At 43.5% G+C, this 24,782-nt stretch overlaps 1 protein-coding gene and 1 pseudogene across 1 annotated transcript in view; one reads left to right on the top strand and one right to left on the bottom strand.

The window, feature by feature from the left end:
- Positions 1-24,782, bottom strand: part of TULP4 (TUB like protein 4) — a 202,002-nt gene that overhangs the window by 167,750 nt on the left and 9,470 nt on the right. The window lies entirely within an intron of this gene.
- Positions 1,408-23,358, top strand: LOC122433991 (annotated as a pseudogene).

The following is a 24,782-nucleotide window of genomic DNA, read 5'->3' as shown; positions in this document are numbered from 1 at the left end:
AAAATCTAGACAAGATCTGGTCCCTGACCTTAAACAGTTCACAGTCTAACTAATGAAAGCAAAACTCACAAACATGAAATAATCCGAGAACGATTAAGAGTCAAGTGTGGAATTCTGCATGGGCTTGAACAAAGACCTCTTGGGAATCAAAGCAGTAGGAGAAAACCATCTTGTCTGAAAATCAGAACTGAGTCCATAATGTCTGTGACTATCATGGGCACAGAGAAGGATAAAAGGTATATTTATGGCAGAGGACGTGTGGTTTAACCTTTCATCATGGCAGCACCCAAGAGGTAGGTATTATCTCCATTCTACAGACAAGGAAACCAAGGTTCATTATATTGGGCAGGTTACTTAATAAGTGGTCTTAGTTTTTTCACTTGTAAAATAAAGAACTTCAAACTGGGAAGGGAAAAGCACCAGTTTCCTCAAAGTGACTCAGAAATCTGAAATGAGCAGGACTCTGGGGAAAACGTATCAAGTTCTCGGGTCAACAGCAATACCCACTTCCCCACTGAATATTTGGCTGTTATAAACTTAGCACTGAGAAGAGCACCTGGTGTACAATGAACGAGAGGCATGAACGGATGGACAAATGGCACAACACAATGGGCCCCAAGGCGACTGACTCTCCCTCATGGTGGCTCATTCCCTGAGACGTCGAGTTTTTGTTGTTCGTTCATATTTCAGAGTACTTAATCAGTGGGGTGAGGATGGCATTCTTCTAGAGAGGATTTGTGTTGACTTCTGCCAAGCCCTTGGGCACTTCCAACCCAGATGTAGTGAGATGCGCTTCTCAGCCTGGGTTTTTCCAGACTATGCAGGTAGCATAAATGCAAATTCCAAATCCAAAAAGATTCAAAAGGAACTCTTTTTTTAGAGCTAAGAAGATATCTCCTTCCTTTGCTAATGGATGTTCTTGTCCCATGCACACACCCAGCCTAGCCCTTCAATGAGGTTCAGATGAAACCATCTCCTGAAATCTAGGTCCCCGGAATCAGCAGAAGTCCCCTCACTGTCATGTCCCACTACGGTTTTAGATCCTCTCTTTCTCTCAGAAACATTCACTTTAATCTTTTTCCCCACCTGTGGGTTTCTCACTTTCTTATAATAAGGATTATAAAAGGGTGTGTGTTTCATTTTCTACAGATGTTTCTACATGTGTTCGTTTTCCTTTTCTTCCAGTATTTCTACAGGAAGTGTTTCTAGCAGGACAGCTTCCAGAGTATCTGGTAGCTTCCATTTCCAGGAGAGGTCCACACTCTACCCTCTACCACCTTCCATTGTTGGTTTGGAAATCATCCCTAAAGTGAGCAAGAGCTGAAACCAGGTGAGCAGTCAGACTAGGAGATACCCAGAGCAGGCGAGAAAACACACACGCCCACGTGAGATGCAGTGAGGGCGTCTATGGAAGAGCAGGCCCCGGGGCATGGTGAGTGCAGAAGACAAAACGCAGGCGTTTACTTCATCATATACACGTGCTCAGTCAATTTAGTGGTGTCCGACTCTTTGCGACCCTATGGATTTTAGCTCCTCTGCCCATAGGATTCTCCAGGCAAGAATACTGGAATGGGTTGCCATTTCCTACTTCAGGGGACATTCCCCACTCAGGGCTTGAACCCGGGTTTCCTGTCGGATGCCTTTCCCTTCTACAGATAAATAACAATTTTAAAAATCCAACACAATGCCGGGAATTGTAGTCCAGCAGAACAGGGGAGGCCAGGGAACAACACATTTTTGGGGGGCAGGAGCAGGGACCCAAGGGTTCCTGGTTCCTGTCTTCCTGGCTGAAGGACACAGGTGCCGGTGCCTGTGCCTGTGCCTGCTGGGGCCTAAGCAGAGCTGAACCGCCCCACCCTGCTGGCAGAGAAGCTCCTCACCAAGAATGGCCCAGCCCTGACCTCTGACCCTCAACCCCAGGACCATGAACCTCAGCTCCATCAGGACCCAGACCGTCAGCCCAGAAACCTGACCCTCAGCCCCAAAAGGACCCTGACCTCAGCTCCTACCTGACCCTCTCCCTGCTGGGGACCCAGCTTATCTGGATGAGTCTCACCCGTGGATGCTGAACTTTGGCCCCATCCCCTACCCAGCATCCTAAACCCAGCCTGGCCACTACCGAGCCCTGCCCTAGATACCCAGGCAAAGCCCTGCAGCCCCAGTTCCCACCCTCCCTGCAGAACCATTCCCAACCCCACCTGGTCAGGGCTCTGAACCTGCACCCCCTCATCACCCAGACCTCACTGCCAGGCTCAGACCCTCCTGGGTCCCACTCAGCTCACAGGCACGGACCCTGCACCTGAACAGGCTCCGTGGGCAGAGAACTTCTCTGAGGGGTCTGCTCCAGGGAACTGACGGTGACCCCAGCCCAAACCCTCCTGCTCCACAGGCAGGGCCCACAGAGGCTCCCAAGTCACCCACCAGCAGCCTCCCACCCAGGGTTTCTCAACCTCTGACCTTCCCAGCACCACTGGCACTAGGGCCTGACTGTTCTCTGGGCACCGTGGCGGGTGGAGCAGCTCCCCGCCCCACCCTCTCGATGCTGGAGTCCACCAGTGTGACAACCACATGTTCCTGGACATGGTCCAATATCCCTACCAGGTGAGAACCATTGTCCTAATCCCTTAGCTCAGCAGGGATCCCAGGACTCAGGCTGGGGTCCAGTGGAAGACCCCAACATTTCCATTCTGTCCTCAGGGACATAAAGTCAGCGCAAGGGCAGGGCACAACCCCCTGCCCTCCCTGGAAAGAGAGTCCCAGTGATCACGTAGAAAGAAAAATAGGTGCCACACGTCACAGAAAATTAGTTTACAAAAGGTGCTTTATTTAACCAGGTATATCCAAAATATTATCCTTTCAACATGTAATACTTAATAAAGATTGAGATTTTTACATTCTTTATTCATAAAAAAAGACAAGTACACAGATCCAGTTAATTCAAGTAGGAGATACGGTATAGGAAGCCCCGCGTACAGGAAATGAGATGAATGAAGTGGATGTTCCATTACTAGAAACAAATTATCAGTGTGTTATGCTACTGTCAAAATCATAAGATTCACAGCACAAGCCAAACCTTGTCACATTCTATATCAAGGCACTGTCTTACACAGAAATTTGGTTACATAGATTGGGGAATAAGTGGACCATCACCAAGGGCTTGGAAATGCTTATTATTCTAATTCAATTATTATTGAATGTAACCAGGCATAATGCTTTAAGATTTTTTTATTGTCTTTTTATTATAACAGTAACCATGCAGAGGAGAGAGTCATAATTAGCAAAAACGATGCTCAAAGCAGCTGGATAAGGCTTCAGCGTCACACCACCACATCTCAGCAATTAAAGGCGCACAGCTATAGCTCTTCATGTAACATAATGTTCCATACATGAAACAGCTGAAAGAATTCAACACTGAGAAAAAGTTGAAGTGGGATTCATCAAGGAAGGTGTCTGTGTCTCTAGAGGACCCAGACACCTGCTTCCCACACGTGTTTTTACAGTGACACGAAAGAAAGTGAAAGTGTCAGGGAAAAAATTAGTTAATTCATAGTACTGTTGACTAGATGTGCAAATAAAACATGAGAAAATGAAATGCAGAACTTTCATCTTCATATGATTCTCTCTAATCAGGGGAGGAACCCTTCTTCCCCCAAAACAGCCTTACCTCAAATAGAAGAGAAGACACTGGGTAACAGGAAAAAGGATAATGATCCAAACCTCTCCTTAAACCACATTTCAATCAAGGGTAATAATCACAGCTGGAGATAATGAACATGAATCTTAGGTTCAGGCAATGATTTCTATCACCCAGGTGCTCAGAAGGGATTCACAGTCATTCATCAAACGCTTAGCTTTTGGAAGAAACAGATCGGTTCTATTTCCTTCAAGTTCTTATACCGTTCTTATAAATAAAACAATATTTGTATACCAATACACAGAGAAGTCTGGCCCAAGACTAAACAAGAAAGAAAAACTGACTGGAGTTAATTAGCAGGAAAAGAAGGCTGTAGTACAAGCATAAACTCAAAGAAAGTACTTAATGAATAATGAATATGCATTGTTATTTTAATGAATCTATTAAAAGCATGAATCTCTGCAGAAAGAAATTAAAGCACCTGATAAAAAGTGCATACAAAATAAGATTATCACCTTATAAAACAATTTTAAAACAGAAAAGAAAAAGGAGACAGCAAAAATGTTGACACTGAACACAAAAAACCTGGCCTTAAGCATGCCTGTACCCAGGGCAGGAGACTCAGGATGGCTTGCATGAATCTTATTGTCAGAAACGAGGAAACTGTCTATTACCTAGGAAAGAAACTTTTTCCCTCTAACTGTATTCTGAAAGAATTTCAACATCAAAGCACTGCAGAAGGGCCATCAGATGATGGAAAAATGCCTGTAACAATCTCAAACAAATGTAAAAGATTTACAATTACTTTCTATAGTAAGCTGAAGCTCCAATACTTTGGCCACTTGATGCAAAGAGCCCACTCATTGGAAAAGACCCTGATGCTGGGAAAGACTGAGGGCAGGAGGAGAAGGGGACAACAGAGGATGAGATGGTTTGATAGCATCACTGACTCAATGGACAAGAATCTGAGCAAGTTTGGGGAGGGAGATAGTGAAGGAAGCCTGGGGTGCTGCAGTCCATGGGGTCCCAAAGAGTCAGACACCACTTAGTGACTGGAAAACAATAAAACAGTAAAACGTGAATAAAAGCTTAACATTAAAAGGTTACAGCAGTTTTTGGAGTGCCAGGGTACTGTGGTTTGAAATGTGCTAATAAGAGAGAATGGGTCCTCTCCAGCCTTCCTAAAAACCTGACTCTTTAATCAGACTAGTCCCAGACTAAGAAAAGGGGCCTAAAGAATACACTCCACCTCCTGCCCGCCTCTCGCTCGTGAAGAACCGCCACCAGTCCCTTTCATCCCTTGGGCTGATGGAAGGATTAAAAACCAGGGTGGGAAAAAAAAGACCTCACTATTTAGCCTGGTTCTATAAATAATGAAATTAAGGCAAGGACTTGAACCCAGGGACCCCAAAGTCAGATACCAGTAAAATGCATGGAAACTAATGATGAGCTTGTGTCCCTCTCTCTTGCCTTTTTGAACACCCTTCCCAGAAGGTTCCCGAGCTGAGGCGGCTAGCTCTACCAGGCCCTATGCAATGATCCATGTCCTTCCCAGCCACCTTCCCAAAAACTTGGGAGCACCGAGGATTTAAAGCAGGCTATTTTTTCTCAGATTTAACACAGCTGCTGTTTCTTGCTAAATAAAATATTTTAAAAATAAAAACAACTGAATGCATTTATCCATACACCTGTCCTGCTATTAGTTCATTGAACAAACACCTATAGACTAAGAATGCCACCTTCATATCAGCAAACCAAGGTTGTGGTCATCAAGCTAACAGCCACTAGAGGCCCCCCAACCCTCTCCTTCCCGACAGTGAGACCTGAGGGAACTCAGGATGGTTCTGGCCCCAGATGGCTAAGGTGGGATGATTCCACATCAAAAGAACCATGTCAGTGCGCCCAGACTCTTGCAGCTTCCCATACATTGAAAAATGCTAAATTCCTTAACTTGAGAGGTTTGGTTTCCTTTAATCAACAGTCATCTTTTGATGTTCCCACTACTTGGCTTTTGCTGCACAAACCCTTCTACATCCCGGCTCCTCCCTTACCCTTGGAAGTAGTTTCTCAGAGCTATCTGAGAGGCTGTCTTCTGGGCTTTCAGTCCTCAGAAAATTAGCTGAATAAAACATAATTCTCAACTTCTAGGCTGTGCTTTTTTTCTTTCAGTTGACAACTTGAGCACCTTACACCCCAGCCTCTGTGCTAAGCAGTGAAGAAACTACAAATAAAGCACATCTTTGACTTTCTAATCTAGAAGACAAATGACAGGGTTTCCCTCTCCCAATTTAAACAGTTAAAATGTGTACTGCATGTTAAGAATGCACCTTTCAAACACTATAAGGATGTACGACTGTCTTCTGCAAACCCGATGACAGCCTGGGGCCTCAAATACAGGGTCACCCGACTACAGCCACCTTCCTGAGGACAGTGGCCATTCCGCTCTATCCCCACAGCCAGCAGGGGCTGTCCTGACCATCTTCAAAGCTACAGAGGCACTGAGCAGCCATTTAAGGTGAAAATCAATTTGTGCAGGACTCCTCATGACCATGGTTTTCTCCTTTGGTGTGAAGCAATTTTTAATTTCACTAAAGATTTTCTATAAGAAACTAATCTTCATGGTAAAAAATAAAATCTACATTTAGGCAGCCACTTACCCCAAAATGCTAAGAAAATGGGTTCCCAGTGAAGAAAAATGAACAAAGCTGATTTTAATAACCAGGGAGGATAAAGTAATAAATGACCAGTGGAAAGTATTAATAATAAAAAAGCAACACTACCCACACAAAAAAGATACAATGGCACAAAAGCATAGTACCAAGTACTTGGCATGTCTTCAGTTATTCATTTTATAATGTGTAAGGCTTCTTTTTAAATGCATTCATATTACACTGGGCTTGCTACCACAAGATTAATGTTGTACAGTTCTAATTAAAATCCCCCCCCCCAGGCCTACCTCTCAACAACAAACACTGAAGTTGATCAATAGAAGGAAATGAAGAGAAAATATAATTTTAAGATATGCCATTTTCTCACTTGCCGAATGGTCAATTTCGACTCCCCAGTTACTGAGAAAGCCAAACCTATACATCTGCCATGATGCATCTCTTGTCTATCTACATATACGGTTACTATCTCACATTGAGTCTGCTCATAAAGAGATATCACCCAGTTTCAAACATGGTTCTGAAGTAACGGCCTATGTTTTAGGGAATGACTGTCTAGGTAGAGGAGTGCACATGCTAATCCCACGCTAAGTAAGTACCCAGTGTTCACAGTTGTCTGCTGCATCTGAGAACTTTCTGGAAGAAAAAGAGGGCTGTGTGCTGTGAGCCTCAGTACCGTTCCAGGGGCTGGGGAAGGAGACAGGCCAGGACACTGTCCTAGTCACGCTAGTGTCAAACGACTGGGCTAGGAGCGGGAGAGTTTTCGTTTCTTTTCTTTTTTAATATAATTATCTGAAGTTAAACACTGATGAAGTCATTTGAAACTTACTGATATTTTCCCATAGTTTAAGCCATGTATTAAATAAAGACTTGATAAAGACTATATCAAAGCCACAAAGGGAAAGATCAGGGGCTGGACTTGGCTCTTTATGAAGCTGCATTGTCAACAAAATCCACCAAGAGCGAACACCTTGAAGAGTCTGAAACGAGTTGTGAAAACGGACTCTACCCTTCCCCTAGTACTTCATCTAAAGCAAATACAGTGCTGTCCACTTAATTGACAATCAACAGATTTAAGACCCCTTGAAGTCATCACTCCACAACCATGATGACGAATTTAGCATGAGAGGGAGGGAGCCTCTGCCTCTTGCTGAGAAGGCCCAACACAAAACTGATACAAGAAATGAGATCCGATCCAGCCCACCCTGAGCTCCCCCACACCAGGAAGGCAGCAGAGGACAGGGAGGAGGAGCGGTTCCTGCCTGTGCAGCCCTGCTACAAACTTCCCCGTCAGTCCACACACAGAACTCTGACTACACCATCGTAACAAAGTGACATCAAGCATTATCACTGCTACAAAGGCTAGTCCATAAGTCACATGCCCCGCAATGGACTTAGGCTAATACAACAGTACTTCCCCTACACACACGCACGCACGCATGCTTTAATGTCCATGAAGCCATCTCCTCCTCTCCCTGACCTCCTTAGCTGAAGAACTGTAAAGGGGGCACTCGGGACCAGGAGGAGCCAGGCAAAAGGACATTTACAGATCCTAAGAGCTTAGGCCCTATCTGCACAACAGAAATGCCTTGGGATGTTAGCAGAGACAGTGCTGCCCTATACCCATTACTTCCCAGTAATTTCAAACCAAAGATGCAACAGTGCTATGGGCAGGGGATTGGAAGGTGTGCGTGTCACAAGTCAGCACCCTCTACACCATCGTTACCTGTGTAAATTGTGAGCTAAGGACCAGAGGGCAGCCGAAGCAGTCACTGATCAGGGTTGTGTGTACTCTTCCACAGTGAACTAAGAACATGTTGTTTTTGTTGCTTCAGAAGAAGGGTCTCCCTAGTTCATTACGGGCCCTGCTGCTGCTTAAGAAGAGTTGACGGCCCCGGTAGAGACCACGGGCAGAGACAAGGTTTAGGGAGGCCCTTGAGGGCCACAGAGAGGGGCACACATCTAACTCTGAGCACAGAGGGAGCCCCTGAAGAGCTTTCTGCTGCAGACAAAAACATTTTGGTTTTCAGGCTCAGGCCAGTGTGGCTGCTGTGTGAAAGAGCCCTCGGGGGACAGAGACAAAGCAGAAAGCACAGGCAGGGATTGTGACAGTGGGCCAGCTCCAGAGTCACTAGTCGGAGGACCTGCAGGGCAGTGGAAAGTAAGTCATCTCTCCCTGTCTCAGTTTCTGACATGACCTGTCAACCAGGGATAGTACAATATCCACCTCAGTGATTTGAGAATTCACTGAGTATTTACAACATGCTTAGAGAACAATGGCTGGTATATGTTAGGTATATGCTAAATCATCTAACTCACTATGACTAGTATGACTATCATCACCTACCTCATGGTATTCTCTTAGAACTACAAAGATCAAGTTGATTCATGTAACGCCCTTAAGGAAGTATCTGGCACATAATAAATTCTCAATAAATGTCAGCACTTACTGTTATCATCACAGCTGATTCCCAGTTGGTGGTGGCAATAACTGAAGAGCAGGACAGGGTTGTTATGAACAGGTACAGAGGTTTCATTTGGCAAGTTAAGTTTGCAGTTTCTGTGAAACATCTAAATGTCAAGGTCAAGTAAGTAGCTGGACACATAAATCCAAAGCTCAGAGGAGAAGTCTGGACTAGAAGTATGAATTTAAGAGTCAGCTACATCAAGATGAGTTCACTACAAAAAAAACAGTGAGTTCATGAGGGAGAGAATGAAGATGAAGGAGAAAAAAGGGTCTAGTGACAAACCCTATGGAACTTCAACACTGAGGCCACACCAAGCGCAGGAGCCGGCCAGAAACTGAGAAAGAAGAGTCAAGTGGAGGAGGGAACCAACAAGGGGTGGAGTCTTCCCAATGTAGCTAGAAGGTCTGCTGGAAGTTCAGGCTGGAAGAAGACACTGGATGAGGCCCCATGGAGGTCACACCAGTGGTTCTGATGAGGGTGTTTTTATTAACAGCATCTTATGTATTCACTTCAACTCTACTTAACTTTCATTTACAACACTATCTGTAAAAGAACATGTGTTCCAAAGGCAATGTGCAGTAAGTCAATAGACTGAAGTCCATTCCAGTGAGGTCTGGAATAAGTCCCTCAACAAGGGTGTCTGATCTCTCCTCAAGTAAAATGACAAGGCTGGACCAGATTCCCAAACACAGGTCATGAGTTCCCCAGGCATCTAAAACCCACAATCAAAGTCCATAAGCTATTTTTCTATATTTAAAATATGTACTGATCACTTCTCAGCCTTTTGGCTAAGAAAAAGTATGTGGATGAAAACTACTTCCTGCCTAATACATCAGTAAACAAATGGCTTGCAGCCATCAAGCCAGCAGTCACTGCAGCCACCACCCCCAGACGAAGAAAAGCAGGATAGTAGCCCTAGATATTTCAGGAGCTTGTTGAAGGAACAACTTCAGCGAGTCCAGACTCTGACATCTTCCCATACAGAGAAAAGTGCTGAATTCATTAACTTAATTAACAGTAATCCTTTGATGGTCCGACCACATGGTTTTTGTTGCAAAAACTCCTCTGTATCCTGGCTCCTCTCTTACCCTTCGGAGTAATCCCTCAACATTATCTGAGAGGCTGTCTTCCAGATCTAAGTCCTCAGTTTCATTCACCAAATAAATCATAATTCTCAAATTACAGGCTGTGCATTTTTTTTTCAGCCTACAAATGTAAAACATATACTGAAAGTTATGCATCTCCCTAAGATTAAAACTCTTGAGAGTCCCTTGAACAGCAAGGAGATCAAACTAGTCAATCCTAAAGGAAATCAGTCCCAAACAATCACTGGAAGGACTGATGCTGAAGTTCTAATACTTTGGCCACCGGATGCAAAGAGCTGACTCATTGGCAACGACCCTGATGCTGGGAAAGACTAAGGGTAGGAGGAGAAGAGGGCGACAGAGAATGAGATGTTTGGATGGCAACACTGACTCGATGGACATGAGTCTGAGCAAGCTCCAGGAGTTGGTGATGGACAGGGAAGCCTGGCATGCTGCTGTCCATGGGTCAGACACAAAGAGACACAACTGGGTGACTGAACTGAACTGAAGATTAAGTTACACAAACTACACTGTCACATTTCTTTGTTTTACATTGAAATTGTAACCGGGTGTGGTAACACCTGTAAATATGGGAAGCAGAAGAGCTTAAGAAGGGGGGACTCTGGTGTCTGAATGCATGCTCCATCACTCACTCCTCAGTTGTGACTTTACAGACAGCTTTGTCATTTAACCACTCAGAGTCTCAGCTTCCCCATCTGTAAGATCTTGGCAGGGACTCCCTGCTGGCCTTCCTCTTCTCTCTTGACTGTTCTTTCTGTCTCCTTTGCTGGTTCCTCCACCTTGGCCGGACCTGGAATGTTTGTGTTCACTGTGCTCATTATTAAGTACCTACCTAACAAGCAAGAACTATTAATACCATTATCTTCCAGACTAAGCAAAGTGAAGTGAAGTGAGAGTCACTCAGTCGTGTCTGACTCTTTGCAACCCCATGGACTATAGAGTCCATGGAATTCTCTAGGCCAGAATACTGGAGTGAGTAGCCTTTCCCTTCTCCAGGGGATCTTCCCAACCCAGGGATCGAACCCAGGTCTCCTGCACTGCAGATTCTTTACCTGCTAAGCCACAAAGGAAGCTCAAGAATACTGGAGTGGGTAGCCTATCCCTTCTCCAGGGGATCTTCCTGACCCAGGAATCAAACCAGGGTCTCCTGCAATGCAGGCAGATTCTTTACCAACTGAGCTACTTGACTAAGCAAAACTTCTTCGTTATTAATAAGATCACAGTCATTTTTGGGGACAAAGAAGAGAAATAATGAAAAGAATATAATGGTGAACACTATGGTGGCCACCAGTCCACTGGTGACTCCCAACGTAGAAACTCCTCTTCTGGGTGCTTGAAATATATACACCATCCTATCATATGACATTCAGCATCTTCCCTGAATTAACTCTAGTGGGTGCAGCTTTGCCCCTCCTGCCCCTGACTATAACCTCCCGGATGGCAGCAACTCTTGAGCTAATCTCTTGGAATTCAGCCATCTTACTCCTAAAATCCACTTCTCTTCAAAAATCAAAGATTCTAACCTTTTGTTTCTGCAAATACTTTTAAGGTCTCCACTGCTCATTCTTTCAAGGTCCTTAAAAGGACCTTCCCCTCCAATGCTTCACACACATGCTTTATTTCACCTCAAGCACAATCCTAGATTCCCAAACGTGGGAATCTTTCCCCACACAGATACATTCTCCAAGCTTTCTAACTTTAAAAATCCAACTTCTGAGAACTTTTACTTTGGGAGAATAGTTACACCTGAATTAAAACTTCCTTTCAAAATTTCTAAAAGGCAATACAATTAAGAAAAACAAAACTCTCTCTCAACTAAGACACAAAGCATATGCGAGTTAGAGGTTTCTCTTCCCATCCTCCTCATCAAGGCCTCATGACACACACTGAGGAAGGGGAACCAAACAGCTATCCCCCTGAGGAAGATTCAAATACTTTGGTGATTACCATATGATAAGCAACAAGTGAAAACAAAGTAAAACAGGACAGAGAGACTATCACAAACTGCTTATATTAAATAAACCTATTACAGCCTACGATTATAATAGGCTGGCACATAAACTGAGACAAAAGTGAAAGCAGCCTTGAAAGATGTCACTATTTGGGCACAATGGAAGCTAGGATAAAAACTACCTGTAATTCAGGATACGTTTCGTCAGGGAAAAATCAAAAATTTCAGGGAGAAATTCTGGGGACAAAGAGGAGAAATAATGAAAAGAACATAATGGTGAAAACTACGGCAGCCACAGTTTTATTTATAGCTGACGTGTGTTAATTTCAGCTGCAAGAGTCCACGGTGAGATATGAAACAAGAAAAGCAGCCAAGGGACACCCACCACCCAAGACCAGACACCCATGTGGGGACTTGGCACTGTGAGATTCAGTGAAATCCAGTCCCTGCCCAGAGTTGCTCCCTGTGTCGTCAGAGAGGATGGGTGGAATATATGAAAGTCAATGTTATAAGAGAGATGCTATAATGAAGGCCAACAAAGTGCAATGGGGCAGAGCTGAGAGAATCTTGACTGAATGACTGATCCTGGCAACATAAAGTCAGTGTAAGAGCTTGAGATGGTGCAACAGGGAAGGAAAAAAAGCAAGAGAGAGACCTTAACCATGAGCCAAAAGATGGAGAACTTACTGACAAGAAACATATTGACAAGCAAGTCCAGATAATGACATGGAAGCAAATGTCCATCAACTGATAAATGGATAAGCAAAATACAGTATATACATATGATGAAATATTACTCAGTCTTAGACATTAAGGAAATTCTGACACATGTTCTAACTTGGATGAGCCTTGAGGACACCATGCTAGTGACACAAAGCTAGTCCCAAAAAGACAAGTGCTATACAATTCCTTATGTGAGCTATTTAGGTTGGTCAAGGAGAAAGGAAGTGGAATAGTGGTTGACAGGGGCTTCAGGGAGAATACTGTTTAACAGGTACAGAGTTTCAATTTTACAGAATGAAGAAAGTTGGTGGTCACAGTTGCACAACATTGTAAGTGTATTTAATATCACTGAACTGTAGCTTAAAAATGATTAAGATGGTAAATATTTTGTTATGTGTACTTTTAATAAATTTTTAAAAATCCCAATAATAAACACTTTATAATAATCTAGGACAAAACTAAACCACGGTTCTAGACATATAGTAGAGATGTTCAAATCTGTATGGCAATTTCAAGGTGGATAAATCAAATTATACTGCCTAGGTAAGGAAAAAGTCTTAATGACTTCTAATTCTAACAGATTCTAATGAATTCTAATTCTAACAGATTAGAATTAACATATTCAATAGATACGAGTGCTTTATATTTGACACTTGCTATCTAACTTCATAATCAGTAGCCTTTTCAAAAACGAAGATTTGTTTCTACACACACACATACACATACTAGAATGGGCTTCAGGAATACAGAATAAAGGGAACAAATCCTTCAAGGCCACAATGGCAGTCCAGGGCAGCAGCAGTTAGAAAGACAGCTCAGGAGTCAGACCACCAGAAGTATAGCCAGGGTCACCCTCCTGAGCTCAGAGCCCTGTCTGAGCTTCTGTGACAAAGGATTGCTGGGAAGATTAAATGAACATACACAAAGTACTTTAATTACCCGCTTGTCACACAGTTATAGTTGCTCAATAAATGCTAGACATTGCTGTTGTAATGTTATTTACATTACACCCATTAAGCAAGTTAAAAACTGGAATAAAGTAAGTTATTTTTTAAAAAATGTAAAAACAATCATTCACTCTGACTTCAATTGGAAAGTCAGGGACAAAAAAATCATGAGGCATGGGGAGTAAAACTTATCTCTGAATAAAATGAAATTCTATCAAAATCTTGGCCAATTCCTGCTGAATGGCCCTAGCATGTTAATAAACCACTAGGCAGAGAAGAGGGAAGGATCAGGAAGTGACCGCTGCATCACTAAGAGCCCACTGTGCGCCTTCCTCCACATTCAAAGCCTCTTCCTAGTTCATAAATGATTAAACCAAGACTCAAAGAGTTTAAGTTCAGCTTATCAAAAAATCATCAGGCTATTAGTGACAAAGCTATGATTTGATATCTAACTCCAAGGCCTACACTTTCTCCACCAAACTGTGTTGCCAGCATAACAAGAGTAACTTCCACTCCACACCAAAGTTGCTTTGGAATAGGAAGGGAAAGCTGTGTAAGGTCAACTCTGGCTGTGCTCATGGACTCCAGAATGTTTAGAGGAAATAACCAATGACAAAACTCAAATCTAATGTTAACATGACAGAGCTATAGGTTAGGAAGAGCTGTGGCAACACTCTAGGGACTCAACACTGGTGAGGCTGTAAGTGGCACACACACTCTATACCAGTTCCCCTTTCCAGAAAGCAACCAGGCAATATGCAGAAAGTGACTAAAAACCACAGTGCTAAAGGCAGTTTGGCTAACATGAAGATTAAGCCAAAGATGTTCACCAACAATGTTATTCAACATCACTCTACAAATTCCAAGTGCATTATGACAGGGAAAAAATGTCATACAAAAGAGGAGAGGAAAAAATCATCCTTATTTATAAATAATATAATTTTCCATCTGCAAAATAGAATTGAATGAAATTAGTACTATTAAGAGAATTCAGTAAAATGGGAGAACCAAACACATAAGAATCAATTCAAAGTGATGAATGAATCCATGTGTTTACCTAATCCTTCCCTCCCTCAAAGTTCCTTCAAATGATCAAATATAAATGTAACATAAAAATGTTTTCAGGGACTTTCCTGGTGGCCCACAGGTTAGGACTCCGAGTTTCTACTGCTGGGGCACGAGTTCGATCCCTGGTCAGGGAACTAAGACCCCACATGCTGCGAGGTGCAGCCAAAACATGGGGGGGGGGGTGGGGAAAGGAGGGTCAGAAAAAGTGAAATGTGAAAAGGACAGGTCAGCAGTGCTAGTTAGTTGGAGATGCACAGCTGCTCCCAGACTGTCTCCCATCTTTGAACGGAGAGGCAATTTGTTCCATTCTTTATCACCTTTACTGACAACACTATAAAGATCAAAGGTGACAATGTTTATAAAAATGCTCTGAAGAATGTAATATGCTTCATAAACTAAAAGGTGGGGTGCCTTGTCAAATTTACAATACTAATTTGATTCTTTCTGGGTTGCCATAATGCACCGCATGAAATTGGCCTTCTTGTAAATGCTTTTCTGTTTTTACAGTATTACTTCTAACTTGCTGTTTTGAAATCACTGAGTCTCCCCAGTCCTCAGAGCATCCCAGCTCTGCAGTTCTAAGAGAGAAGGATGGTTGCACATGGGACATGTCAGAGGCATCCCCCATAGTGTGCAGAAGAGAAAGGTCATATGGAATAAAGGGTTTCCCATAACCCACACGCAGCACTCCCCACTTTCACTCAACAGCAGGGCTCCTTTAGCACTGCTTTAGAATACCAGGGGCTTATAAATCTTTTAAAACCGTAATAAATGTCCTTCAGAAGGTAGGACACTCAGTAGAGCAAGGGGCATATCGGACAGAGCAGCCTTCCAGAGGATGTGGTCTTCTACTGCAGCACCATTTACTTAGGTGCTCATCACGTCCTTCCCCACAAAGCCAGAAATACTCACGCTTCCTCACAACCCACGTTTTCTGAGGAGGGAAAACCTTTGAGTTTTCATTTTAAATACACTAATAAGTCAAATGGGTAATAAACCACCTTTGTGAGTGATGTGCAAACACAACAGATCCTGCACACTTGAGATGACCAATTCCCAAACCCTCAAATTGCACTATGAACAATTCTCAGGATTATCAGACTGCTCCGTCTTTGTCTTGCAATCACTAGGGGATGCTTTTGAATCTCCTTGGATTAGTGCGTACAGCTTTGCAATTCAGAAGCGTATTCAATCCCAATTTAATTCCAACTCATAGAGGGCTCTAAGATTCATACAGGGGACGACCTACGTGTGTGACCAAACAACTAAGAGGACTGCTATTGTTCAAAACTTCAGAAATCAGTGGGGTACTCGATGTGCCAATGAACCAGTGACCCCAACAAGACAACGACAGCAAAAATGAATAATCCACTGGTACACCTTGATCTAGTGAATGTGATATAGGAAGATTCAGTTTCACAAGGTTAAAATTACTGGATTTTAGAAAGAAAATTCACAAAAGGATCCCTTCTGATATCAGGGGATCAGGGCCTTAAGCACTGACTCTCCTTGTGTATTAAAAATATAATTTAATTTAAAATATTTTATTTATACTCAGGTTTTCAGGAACATATCTCCCACATCAAGCTACCCCGCTTAATTAAACTTCAGCCACAATTTCTCTGAGTTCAAACAATGCTGACGTAAAAACAGGCTATAATTTATTTCACTAAAAAAATCTGTTAATAATTCATTTCACTAAAAAAGAAATTTAATTTTTAAAAAGGCAACTCCAGAATTTGTTTAGCAGGTTCATCTCCTCAACTCACCCAATTTTTTTGTTGATAGAGTAGTAGGGGTGGTAGTATTTTGTTTTTATTTCATCTAGGGGTTCATTACTCTGTTTAAATCTGAATGTAAAGTTGCCTAGGTGCATTCACAGCCTGGTTCCATTTTCCATGACCCCTCATCAACTCTTCCCAGGAAATGCTGGAACAGAGAAACACTCTCTAGTCACGACATGAAGAACAGGGGTGTTGTGTTGGTAGCCATGCTCTGCCACATGAACCGGGGAGTAGAGGACACTGGTCTGTAACAGAGAACTCAGAAGCACTGATGGAAGCTAAGGATGGGGACAGAAAGCAGCAAAGAGCTTCCCAGGCCCATCCACAGTGTGTTCTAGTCTCTGGGTCCTGGTCTGTAGCCCAGCTATATCCCTGCAGAGATTCCAGGAGACAGTCCGAAATCCTTCCAGTCGCCTTTCATGTGTGACTGAGTTCACTTAGATCTCTCTTACTTGTAACCAAGAGTCCCCTAACTGACAGGAGACTCCATGGTCCTTTCTGTTGACTGTTTTCAGAGACAAGATAGAAGCCTGCAGGAGGTAGAGGGAACCCAGCAGGGTCTACAAGTCAGAGGGAGGCAGGCAGCACCTCAGCACCTGTGCTGCTGGCAGTGGGTGAACAGATGACTACCTGCAGCCTCACACATCCTCAGCAAGCCACCCGAGGTCAGCCCCTCCAGTTAACCGAGTAACGCCAGGCTCAAAGGGAAGTGAGCTATTCCCTACCCACACCCCTGCTTCACAAGAGAACATCATCACAAAGCACTGTGCCTATGGAGCAGAGCCTCCCAGCTGCTAGAACAGCAAAGCCAATCCAGAGAAATGGGGGCACAATACCTCTAACCAACCGAGTCAACTCCCATACAGAAGGGAAGCAAACCCCAGCTGAAAACCAGAGGGACACCCATCAGACAGAGCATACTGATGGTTTTTACACATACATTTTGTAAACAGAGAAGAAACACCCACTGTTTCTTATGTATGTCAAAGTACTTGGTGAAAACATGACCGGTTGTGACAGTCACACAACTGTGTAAATGGACTGCCACTGAATTGTAAATAATCTAAAGAGCTACAATGGTAAAATATACACTGTGCATGTTTTACCACAATTTAAAACAACCACAAAAAAACATGATACATCAAGAGTCACAGACACAGACTGAACTCCCCACCCTGTAACAAACACCACGCATGGTGTTACCTGTGACAGTCATGTAAATAATGTGTCTCCTTACCGTGGGCAACTCAGGACAGAATTGGGATGACCTGAGAGGTTGTCTGGGTGGGGAGAATAGAGTTGTGGTTTGGGGGAGGTGGGAGTGGGGACTGCTGAACCCAGGCTGCTTTCTCCTAAAATGAGGAGTGATGAAAACTCACTCCACAGTCTATTTCCCCCACCTCTTAAGACCTGATCAGGATGATCTTACTATTTCTAATTCCTAAGTGTTTCAACATAAACTCCTCAGAAGTCACTGCTGGTTTCCTATCAGCCACAAACAGATGGCAACCCAGAAGAGTCCTGTTCCCATTATGCCAACTTGGCGGGAGGCTCACCTGCCACCACCTGAAACACTGATCCCTCCCACCTGCACGCAGAAGGCTCCCAAACACAACTCCAATCCCGCCCAGATGCCCACTGATCAGCATCCTTAAAAGCAGGGGGGGAGTCTCATTACAACTCCACTAATTAATAAACATAAAGAGGGACCACATCACATCCTAATATGATTACAGGAGACTGCAGCTTTCGTTGCAGTTCCACTCTGCAGTTCAGGCTGGTTCCTGGCCTGATTACACTGGGACGGAATCCAGTTTTCTAATGTATCCATATGTATGAGAATCAGAGCAGATCTTACTCCACCAAACCTGGAGAAAAACCTCTGGAGATATTAAAAGTTCAATTTCAGACACATTAATACATCCTTAACACTTTATTTACAATGAAACCATCCAGGTTGTTTTTATAACTCCAACCAGACTTCTTAGCTGCAATTTTTTTTAACTTAAATGATCAAACACTAAGAGAATGAGAGACTGTTCACAAACTATGCCTAAATTAGAAAACATGAAAGCTGCCTCTGTGAATGTAGCATGTGTACATACACACACATATACATAAAACTTTGTGTGTGTGTGATATACATACACACACTAGCAAGGAGGTAGAAAAGGAAAAGTAGATTGTTTACTTCATCAGATTCCAAGCAGAGATGCTCCTCTGTTTTGTGGATGCACCTGCTAATCACCAGGGCCTTAACCACTGACTGCTCCTTGCCTGCTCAGCAAATCAAACAGGACTCTTTGGAATGTTAAGCCAAGGTTTTCTTTAGTAGAGGCAGCTTGAATGAACTATAGCTCACGGTTCTCCTGCCACTCTCCAGTAATGAAACCCTTCAATGGCTCTGCTCCTGCAATAAAGACCAAAACCTTTAAGCATGGGATACAAAGCCCAACACAAAATGGATCTCTTTCACCAAGGCCTGTGCCTTTCCTCAAGGAAGCAATCTCTGATCTTCTGACCAGATCAAATCTCTTCACAACTATGAATGAATGAAACAGTGTGTCTTTCGGTACAAGTAACAGATAATCTCAACTCAGGTTGTCTTTACAATAGGGAAATTTACTTCACATGAACAACAGGGAAATTTATTTTGCACGAGAAGTCCAAAAGCAGTGGGGGCTGGACTCTGAGGAACTCTGCTCTCTTCTCGGCTCTGTCCTCTCCCTGGCACCAGCTTCATGTTTCAGACTAAGGCAACACGGCTGCATCAACTCCAGGCAACACATTCAGCCAGGACCATGCTCAGAAGAAAAGGCCTACCTTTCTTAGCGTTGTCATTTTAAGACTGAGAAGTTTTCCAGAACCTCCTGGTAGAACAGAAGGTCTCATGCTTATCCCCACAGCAGTCACAGCAGTGAGTGAGACCAGCATGACCGGCTGACACAGACCAGGACTAACCCCCATGCTGGGACAGTCACGCAGACAGGGAGGGGATCTGAACAAAGCCCAAGATCCCTTACAAAGGGAAGAAAGGACAGGGGCAGCTGGTTACCAGTCTGAGAGATATGCCTGTTGTCACCAAGAGACACCTCCACTGGCCTCGCCCACCTGTGTCTATAACACCAGTGCCAACAACCTGGAGGGGAGGCCATAGGGCAGAAGAGAAGAGATGCAGGCCTCTCGATCAGCAGGTGCGGACTTGTCCCAAGACTTCTGCTTAACAGTTACAAGACCATGAGCATACCCCCAGACCTCAGTTTTCTCATAAAATGAAAAATACATGCTTAACCTAATGTGCAGGGTTGCTGTGAAGACCAGACAAAATGGCCAATGTAAAAAAAAAAGGCTTTGTAAAAGCAATGACTGTAACTAAAACTCATAGAAAAAGTCACAAGCCACCAAGAAAAACTCCTCTGAGTGGGGGAGGGTGCTGGGAGGCTAATTCTGGCCAAACTGAAGTAGGTATAATCTACTAATGGACATGTGCTTTAAAAATTACATTTCTATTGATTTACTTGTGACCTGGGTGGAGGTTTTCCAACATGACCTACTGATTTTCTCTAAGAGTTGAGATAGAATAGAACAACTCTACAGAGATTGTCAGGGGTCTGCAGAAAACCAGCTCAGGGTCCTCTTCTTAGCTTTTTCTTTGATCCCTTCTCCTCAAGCATGCATGGCAATCACATTCTCACTGCTTTCTAAATCGAAACGCAGGGTGCTGGTGTTTCACAAGTCAGAAAAGGCTGAGAAAATGTGTTTTCAGTCAGAAGAGGGGACTGACTTGAATGCACCGTAGAAGCCAGCGGTCGCCCACGAGAAAGCTCAGCCCCGCTCACGTGAAGGCATGTGAGTCGTGATGCCTATAGATAGCAAGTGCAGAGGCATCTAAGGCCTCCCTGCTCATGCTATTTTTATCAGGCAGTGTGGGCATGGAGTCATCCAACACGGCTTGTGTTCTACACCTAATTTCCTGTCTTCCCTCCCCACCTCTGACTTCATTCATCTGTCTCCACTCACGGCTGGGTAGAGATGGGCGAGCAAGCTCCAGAGTCTCAAACCCATTTAAAGAGTAAAACATGTGTTCGTCTATGCCAACCACATTTTTTTCTCATTAGATACAACACCATTTGGGCAATAAAGTTAGAAGACTGGCGGAGCCTAGCACCACAATTCTGGAGGATGAAAGAATGATATTCTGGGCTTCCTTTGATGTCAAGGAACTTACAACGATACTTCATGGTGAGGGTGCCTTTCTGAGACTTAAAAAATCAACAACATATGATTATTCACTACAGTCCAGGCAAAAGAATGAGGTAACAGTGTGAAAGCAAAGACATTCTAGGGAATTGTCATGCAGGGAAACAGTGTGGACAGTTTGAGAGCTATTTCTATGCCGACATGGCCACACAAATGCAGAAGACACTCCCAAGACACACGCTTCCTAGGGGCAGGTGTGTCTAATAAGACTGACGATCAAGAGTATTTTCCCTCAGGCTTCCCTGGTGGCTCAGGGGTAAAGAATCCACCCACAATGTGGGAGACCTGGATTCGATCCCTAACTCAGGAAGATTCCACATGCTGCAGAGTAACTCAGTCAAGGTACCACAACTTCTGAGCCTGTGTCCTAGAGCCCACGTGCTGCAACTACTGAAGCCTGCACACCGCAACTCCAGAGTAGTGCCCAGTCACCACAACTGGAGAAAACCTGCACGCAGCAACGAAGACCCAGCACAGCCAAAAATAAATTAAAAAAAAAAAAAGAATATTTCCCATCTAAATTATGTGTGTATGAAAGAATTCTGTAAACCATAAAGCTGCCACATTTCACACAAGTGCAGGGTCTGGAGCTCACCTACTCCACAGAACACACTGCCATGTGTGGTCCCGCCTCTTCAAAACTCTCGCCTCTTAAGCAGTGTGGTACCCTGGGAAGGACATCAGTGAAAACACTGGTGCAACTGGAAGGAAGTCTAGAGCTTAAGTTAATGACAACGCACTTGCACTGAGGTTAACTTCTTAGTTTTGACAAATTCTCTATATTTCTGTAGGATGGTAACATTAGAGGAAGCTGGGGGAAGAGCCTGAGGAACTCTCTGTACAAAGTATCTTTGTACCTTTTCTGTAAATCCAAGATTATTATTTCAAGATTAAAAGCTTAAAGTTTAAAACAACTGACTGCTTTATTAAAAGAAAGAAAAGCACTCCACAAGTAAAGACTTTCTAAGCAAATGATCAAAGCAGAAACTATGGTAAAAAGATAGATTTGACTACATAGAAAATTTGAACTTTTATACATAAAATGTACTAGGAACAGAGTTGGAACTGAAAGGCAACCAAGAAACGAGGAAATCATTTATAAACAAGAAGAGGGATACATATACAGAACACAGTAAACTTTTTTTTAATTAAAAGAAAGAAAAGGCCACATGCCTAAGTGTTCCATCTGCTTTCACACAACTCAAACCCGTATGTCCAAACTCGAATCTGGGCTCCTTAAACCACATGTTTTCCCCATTCCACTCACCACCTCTGACCACCACACCCCCCCACACCTAGGGGCTCTGCTATAGAAAGCAGGACTTCAGTGCAGCCTTCCCCATAAGCAGTGAACTCCGTTTAACTTCTTACACCACTCCCAACCAAAGTATCCTTCTAGAATCCACGACTCTTTTCTTCTATGAGCCCAATACGTTAAGGCTACCTGCCTGGGGCCCGTAATAGTGAAAATAGGTCCAACCACAACCAGAAGAGGGAATCCTGAGAGAAGACTAAGGTATGCAAAGACCTCCACAGGTCAAAACCAGAATCAAATTTCAGCACCAGCCAATCAGAAAAAAAGGAATCAGAAAAGCATTCACCACAGGTGGGCAGTGGCTTCCCACCTGGAGCCCCATTTATCTGGACTTCTAGAGAGACTCACATATTCAAAGAAAAGCATCTTTTTAAAAATAAAATATAGCTACAACAACTCAGCGGTTTACATTAGAACCAACTTATCTTAGTAATCTTTTGGCTGTTGCTATTTTTGTGCTTTTAAATTTAGAAGGGGACTAGAGAATTTGAAGAAAGAATATATTTCTTTCGAGATGTCCCCAGGACTTCCCTGGTGGTTCAGTAGTTAAGAATCCACCTGCCAGTGCAGGGGACATAGGCTTGATCCCTGGTCGGGGGAGATCCCACATGCTGCAGGGTTCTAAGTCCATGAGCCACAACTACTGAGCCCACATGCTCTAGAGCCCATGCTCAGCAACATGAGAAGCCATAGCAATGAGAGGCCCTCAAACTGCAACCAAGACTGAGGACAGCCAAAAGTCAATCAGTAAGCAAACTTTTTTTAAAAAGATGTCCTCATATATGCATAGTTTATATTATGTCAGAGTTAGAATCATATTAAGAATTAATTTAAGTCATGTTATCATTAAAATTAAGCAAAAAGAACACTGAAGTTTCACACATAGTACAGAGGTCAAGAAACAAGATACTTTTCATACAACAGTGTGATCATGATTAAAACCACTAGATAAAAATTCAGGAGCTGCTTTCCACAGCTGCTGCTAAGATGCTCCATCCTTCAGAGGAAATTCAAGCTGTGCTGGGGTGAAGCCCTCACTTCAGCCAGTGACTAGCACCTCGCCCGGCAGCCCCCTCAATACTCTCCCACACGGTGGCCTCCGTCTTGGAGCTCGCCTGCATCTACTCCGCCCTCATCCTGCACAACGAAGAGGTGATGGTCACAGAGGGCAAAATCAATGCCCTTGTTAAAGCAGCCGGTGTAAACACTGGCCCTTCCTCGCCAGGCTTGTTTGCTAAGGCTTTGGCCAGTGTCAACATCAGGGACCTCACCTGCAAGGCAGGGGCTAGTGGACCTGCCCCAGCAGCTGGTGCTCCACCAGCGGGAGGTCCTCCCCCCTCCACCCCTGCTGCCCCCGGGTGAGGACAAGAAAGCAGAAGCCCAGAAAAGAATCTGAAGAGTCTGACCATGCCATGGGCTCTGGTCTTTTTGACTAAACACATACAATAAAAGGCTGAGTTCTTTACAAAAAAAAAAAAAATAGGAGCTAAAAGTCTGCATCCAAGTTGATTATATTCTCCAATATAAGATATAATATAATTATATTATATATTGATATATAACCTTCTGCAGACCTTCTGTTGTGCTACTTACCTAGAATTTCCTATGCTATGAGGTGGTTCACTTCTCAAAATAACACTAAGTACTTAAGACAGTGCTTAAGGCGAGGTAGATACAAAGAGAGGAGAAGAATTTTTTTTTTTTTTTTTGAGAGGAGAAGAATTAAACTCAACCTTAACTTCTGGAAGCTCATTCATGATCTAATCTATGAATGAGTCCAAGCCCCTCAGCATGCCTCCTTCCTCAGACATTTCACCTTGGGTTCATGTTACTGCTCATCACCACTAAAGGAGGCTCAACTCAAACCAAATGTGCTAGTCATTTACCATCGAGTAAAAGGACTGATGATAACTGCCCAGAATTAAAGGGTGAAGTAACTGGCTTAAATTGACCTCCAGTGATTGTTGGTACCATTCATGTGACAGTGCTTACCTCCCCTCCACAAACTTTCAGCTGTCTTGCATACACCAGAGAAATAGCTCCATTCCCCAAAGCCAAGCATGTGCCTCTTTCTGTGTATTGCCAAAGAGAAAACCTTCACCATCTGAACATAGGAGAAGGACAGCCAAGGAGACTCCATTCCTATGACCATTAACCAGTGGAGACCACCATCACTTGCAAATCACAGTCAGCAAAGAAGGGGAAGGCAATGGGGGTATTCCAGGCTCTCAGAATTAAGAACAATACACCATTTCTGAACCATGGGTCACTGCTGAGGCTTCTCTACTTATTTACAATAAATTTATTACACTAAATTCATAGAAAGCAGATTCCAAAGCACCTCATAAACATTACTGTTTCTATACATACTTCTGTAAAGAAAAGCATTTTTAGCCTAGGAGGGACCTACGATGGAGGGTACTTAAGGTTTCTCTATCCCATTGCTTGCAGATCAATATATGTAAGATACAAGTCCTATTCACTTTGTGTATGCATGCTATGTCACTTCAGTAGTGTGCAACTCTTCACGAACCCTTTGGGCTGTAGCCCACTAGGCTCCTCTGTCCATGAGATTCTCCAGGCAAGAATACTGGAGTGGGTTGCCATTTCCTCCTCTAGGGGATCTTCCCAGCCCAGGGATTGAATCTGCGTCTCTAACATCTCCTGCATCGGCTGGCAGGTTCTTTACCACTAGCGCCACCTGGGAAGCCCCCTATTTACTATGCTGTATTACAAAATTTTTCAAAACAACATTAATGAGTTGATCAAAAACCTAAAGAATTCTATTCCATACAGCACTGTAATCACACAGCTTGTTAATCATCCAGAAAAGGTTCAGTACTGATGAGTTAAAATTAAA

Source organism: Cervus canadensis, chromosome 33 (assembly GCF_019320065.1).
Source record: "Cervus canadensis isolate Bull #8, Minnesota chromosome 33, ASM1932006v1, whole genome shotgun sequence".
Taxonomy (NCBI): domain Eukaryota; kingdom Metazoa; phylum Chordata; class Mammalia; order Artiodactyla; family Cervidae; genus Cervus; species Cervus canadensis.
Note: the sequence above shows the minus strand (reverse complement) of the source record. Positions and strands in the feature narration are given on the sequence as shown.